We start from the raw sequence: 6,000 nt of genomic DNA on the forward strand, positions 1-6,000 counted from the left end.
ATATTGACAAGATACTTTATTATTATATGTTTATATTATTCAATATGAATCATTCAATGGTTGCACGATGTGTTATATCAATACAATTAAGTCATTCATTACATGAAATCTAGGTATTTCCAAATAAAGAGCTATTATTGCTTTTTTGTCGCAAAATATCCAAACAATATTTCATTTTTTATTTATTTTATTATGATTAGCTTTCCCAATATATAAAAGATAATAGTGAGTTTATAAAAGAAAATATTAAATATTTATGAAAAAAATAATTGGAAATACATTTACATATATGTAAAGAATCGCTTTTTTATAATTTTACTTATTTCTCCATCACATGTGGTATTCAAGTATTCGGTATTCGGCCAAATATTCCAAATAACAAAAAGGAGCATAATTGGTTGCAAATCTGGGCATAAAACTTGAATGAATATGTAGCGCGTTAATAATATAACAATTACTGATAGTAATGACATTAACACAAACGATCGTAGGTTAGGTGCCAAAAACCTGCCGAATATTCGATATTCGGTCTCTGAAGCATGCCGAATATTCGGTATTTTGCCGAATATACTATTCGTTGCAAGCCTACATTTAATATTTCTCGAAAATTTCGTTACGGTACGGGAAGTTCCAGCAATTTTCCTTAAGGCACGATGCCACACACCACCAGTTATATTTTTTGTTTTCTTATACATAATTCCATTCGAGCCTATTATATGTGAAATGTAACAAAGAAGTTAATAAATATTTTTTTACTGGCACGTTTTTATGTATCTATCTACTCTCACTCCCTATGTAATAAATAATACGTATTCATTTCAAACCAATATTATTTGTTATTTGTTAATATATCAATTTAACAACTGAGGTATGTAAAAATATAACTAGTTAATTTTTCATTGACAACACTGGTATTAGTCCCAGGATCCCGGTATTTGAAATTTCAAATATCCAATATCGGTATTGAGATTTTTGTACGGTATTGGACTACCTAGACAAGAACCGTAGAATCAGCGGTTAAAATTAAAAAAAAAATCAAACCAAAAATATTCAAAAATTCGTTCTTTTTTTTAAATTTTCGAAAATTTCGGAATTTTAGAATTTCTTAATTTACTATTTCAAAAAATGTCAACAAATTTAAAAATATTCAAAATTTTTAAAAATATTAAAATATATTAATAAAAAATTTTGTTTTTTTTTTCAAATCCTTAAAAAAACTGTGAATAATAATCAGTAAATATTCAGTGTAGTGTTACATGTATAGTACAACAATTGCTCTTGTTAGGGAAGGCATTTTATTGTTAATAAGTAGATAATTTCATAATAAATATGCAAACTCAAGAAAATATAACAAATTCTATCTCACCGTTAGTTGATACTATCAACATTCTTTATGATACGTTGACAATGAACAGTGAATATATTAAACAAATAATTAATGAGAAAATTAATAGTCCAAATAATGAAAAAATCAATCAGTATATATGATTATAGAAGCAAAAATTCCGTCCAATTTTGGAAAACAGTAGAACCAGGCAGCAAACGTAGACTAATAACTATGACAAAAATGTAAACATAACGCCAACCTGAAACAGGCTTGACGCTTTGAAAACAACAAAAGGCCGCCCGGCCCAAACAATAAAAGCTCTAACTGATAACAATAATAATTTTTTTGCAATGTGAATAACTTTTCTGATACGATATTTGATATTAATAGTGCGATAAACAATAGACAATATTATACGAAATAAATGCCTAACGATACTGTTAAAAAATGTTCAAGAGCCAGAGCAATATAAATTGCTCATAAACTTTTTCAAATCGAAAGCTACCATTTATCACACTTACAGAGTAGTTCTCATAAAATATTCACCACACCTACAATATCGAAAAAATAAAAATGGAATTGACGAAGAAAAAACACAAGGTTATAAACATTATTAATATGAGATATATATATAACCGAAAAACCACTCAATATGTTTTTTGCTGATTTGGAACCCTCCGACAATAACACTGAAATTTACAATATCACACTATTAATATCAACTATTAAATCATATTGTGGAAGAGCAAAGGATTAATACAATGTCTAAGATGTCAAATGTACGGACATTCCAAAATATATTGTAATCGACCATTTGCTTGTATCAAATATAGATCATAATTCAAAAATATGCATACAACTAAAAAGTACGTCTGCTACGTGCGCACTTTGTGGTAAAGATTACCCCTCAAATTACAGGATTTGCGGAAAATACAAGGCTGCTTACTCCACACTCCACAGCAAACAAAAGAATATAGATACATTAACAAAAACTCATATGATATGACAGATATTCACGAATCAAACATGAATTAAATTAGTTGAGAGAAAACAATATGATGAACTACATTATTAATTTTAACAAGTATGATAATACGGCAGGACGACAATAAAAAAACAAGAAGGCCTATATCAACTAACTCGTCAATAAAAATGAATTCGGAAATGGGCTAGAAGTGATCAAAATACATTTGCGGTCTATTTAAAAAACGTGTTTACTCCAAATGAAAACAGTCAACAATCGTGCGTATCTAAAGAATTCAATGTGATAAATGACACTTCTGAAAGCATCAAACCGATTACACCAAAAAAAATTATGAGACAAATTTCTTTCTTAAATTTCAAGAAATGTTGGATGCAATTGGATGCTAAAATTTTGGAAGAACTGCCAAAAAAGATCTAATAATGCTGACTTATATATTCAACGAAGTGCGACTATTAGGATATTGGCCAATGGACCTGAAAAACTAAGAAGTAATAATGTTAAAAAAAAACAAGATAAACCTAGTCATATTGCTAATTCATACAGACCAATTAGTCGTAAACCGGTAAAATCTAAACTATTGAAAAAAATAATACTTATAAGGATCTAAGAAAACATTATTGTAATACCAGCCATCAATATGGTTTCAGACTCCATTATGCAACAAGCTCATAGAGTAACTTCAATCATTCACAAAGCTTTTGAAAACAGTGAGTTTTGATTTGCATGAAATAAGCATTCGATACTGTGTAGGTTGATGTGTTAATAGCCAAAGTTAACCCTTTCAACTTGCAAATTCCGAGATTTATATGAATTTTGCCGCCGGATCTGAGGCGGCATCCGAGTAGAAAGGGTTAAAAGAGCTTGCCAGATTAATTATACAAAATACTGAAGTCATTCTTGATCGGTAGATACTTCAGAACTGGGATAAGAAATTATGTATTAGATTTTTACCCAATAAAATCGGGCAGTACCACGGGGCAGTGTACTAGGGCCACTTTTATACACCATATATACACACGACTTGCCAACAAATATATACACAATCACGGATACATTAGCACATGATAGATGATTATGGCAACACATCAAAATCCAGTAATCGCTTTAAACTTTCAAGAACATTTATTTGCACTTGAAAAATGGCTTAAAGAATAAAACATAAATAAAAACGAAGACAAATCAAAACATATCACTTTTACATCGAAAACTCAAAATTGCGCCTTGTATTTATAAATGACATAGAAATTCCCCCAAGTACCAGCATTAATTATTCAGGACTGTACCTAGACCGTAGACTTGCGTGGAATCTCCATATGGAACAAAAGAGTAAACAAACGATGCAAAAATTTAAACAATTGTGCTGGCTATTGGTAGAAACTCAGAAAATGTCATACACAAACAAAACATTTATATACAAAACTGTACTAGCATCAATATGAAGCTACGGAAATAGACTTATGAAGATGTGCAAGTACATCAAGCATAAAAATTATACTGCGTACCCAGAACAAAATATTAAGGGCGATGATAGATGCGCCTTAAATTATAAAAACCCTGATTTGTACTTTCCACAACAAAATCGATGAACATTTGAACGCCGAAATGCAAAATCAAAAAAATGTTCCAAATGAGAAGACTTAATGAAAAATGGCCAAAGGACTTACAATATTGAATTCTTTACAAGCAGCTATAGATTTATTCTCTCTAAGAATCTCTAAAACAATCGTTATTAGTTATTGAATTTTTTTTTGTTGAATTTTTTTCATTGAATATTGATTATTTTTATTCCTTAAATGTTTAATTACCATATGGAAAGATCCAATTCGTAATTAAATATTCCAATTTGCATTTAGCATTAAAATTCTCAAAAACCCCAAAATTAATTACGATATGTCGATATTCAAAGATTACCTGTCAGTCAATATATACAGTCAATTTCGATGTCAATCGACAAATATCGAAATTGACTAAAAAATATTTATGTATCTATAATTTTTAAAATATTTAATGAGTATAAAAAACTGGAGGAACTGGGATTTGAACCCAGGACTTCCCGCATGCGAAGCGGACACTCTACCGCTGAGTTACACCCCCTCCGAAATAATACATTATTATTAAATATTTTAATATGCAAAATGAACAAAAAAAATTAAATATGCTATTGCGATATTATATTCAAGTTGTACATAATTTTGTTTATAAAATATAACACAAATTCAATTCATAGCATAATATTTCGGACCAAACTTAAAATCAAATTATACTAGTTGAAAGTGGCATTTAGCCTTAGGCAAGTTGCATAAACTTCCCGAAATGTATCAGAATTGACTTAATCAATCGAAATTGAAATTTAGATATTTTGATAAAATTTTCAACATTGAATTTCTAAACATTTCGATTTCGAATAGAATTTTCTCAAACACATTTAAATTAACTGTAATTATATTAATTATATTTCACAGGCACGTGCTTGTATGCTTCAAAATTGTAGCTTATTATTTTAAAATTTTAATGAATTGATAATGTTTGACTCATCACATCACATAAGCAACTTTTGACACAAATGACTATAATATTTTCTCAAACTTTGATGATTTTTTAACATTATACTATTTGTCGTAGGTCCGTAACATTTTAGTATGTTTTATAAGACCATGATATCTATTGCCAAAAATGGTTCATAAAAATAGACAAAAAAAACTTTTCAACAGTTAATTTCGTAAAAACGGCTCGGTAGATTTTTACCTAAAACTAATCAGTATCATTGCCAACCGATACCTTTCGAAAAGTTTTTAATTTTTTGAAATCGATTGAGAATTGAGAGCTAAAACGTGGACATTATTTTCACTTTTCTGCTATTTACAAAGAAATGGCTTAGCCAATCGTCGCACGAAACTGAGAAAAGATAATCCACATCGAAATACATCAATTGGCTTTTAAATTTTTGAAATCGGTTTAGGTGTGTGTTTTTAAGCAAACATGGGTGAAAGTTCTAATGTTATCAAACGCCAAAAAACGATACTAATTTTTGCAAACTTTGACAAATTTTTAAAATTAAACGACTTGTCGTAGAGCCGTAATATTTTAGTATGATCTATAAGACTATGGTATCTACCGTAAAAAAACTAGTGGGGCGTATGGCATCGTGCTTTAAGGCAAATTGCTGGAACTTCCCATACCGTAACAAAATATTCGAGGAATATTAAATGTTTTCAAACAGATTATTATAAATACTGTAACATTTGTGTAATATATATTTATAAGAATTATATAAACTGAATTACAAAATAAAAGTTATTTATTTAAAGTATATAAGTGAGTTTTGAAACTTTAGCCAGGATTAGAATTGAAATCTCAATTATTGTCAATATACAAAAAAAAATTGACAATTTTTTTTTTCGAAAAGCAATTGTGTTGTCAACACAAGTAGAAAGTTATTTAAATCATTCAATTCGGATGCTTATTTCTCTCAAAAACTGCTATTTTTTGTATAGTTAGCTCTCTATCTCCGTAACGGCTGGACCTGCCTTTACCAAAAACTAATCGGCACATCTCCCTATCAATAGAAATCGAATGTTTTTTGAACCATTCAAATCGGTTGATCCGTGCGCCCGAAAACGTGGACGAAAAATTGTATCCATACATACATTTACACACACACATCCATTTTTTCTGAGGTATGCCAAAA

The 6,000-nt window shown here is 29.3% G+C and overlaps 1 non-coding gene across 1 annotated transcript; it reads right to left on the reverse strand.

Moving 5' to 3' along the window:
* Positions 1 to 4,334: 4,334 nt before the first annotated feature.
* On the reverse strand, positions 4,335 to 4,406 carry Trnaa-cgc. The gene has a single exon. It is a non-coding gene; the product is annotated as a tRNA-Ala (tRNA).
* Between the last annotated feature and the right edge of the window lie 1,594 nt (positions 4,407 to 6,000).

Source organism: Ctenocephalides felis, unplaced genomic scaffold (genome assembly GCF_003426905.1).
Source record: "Ctenocephalides felis isolate EL2017-DRISC unplaced genomic scaffold, ASM342690v1 CF-g0.4_SCAFFOLD_01886, whole genome shotgun sequence".
Classification (NCBI taxonomy): Eukaryota; Metazoa; Arthropoda; class Insecta; order Siphonaptera; family Pulicidae; genus Ctenocephalides; species Ctenocephalides felis.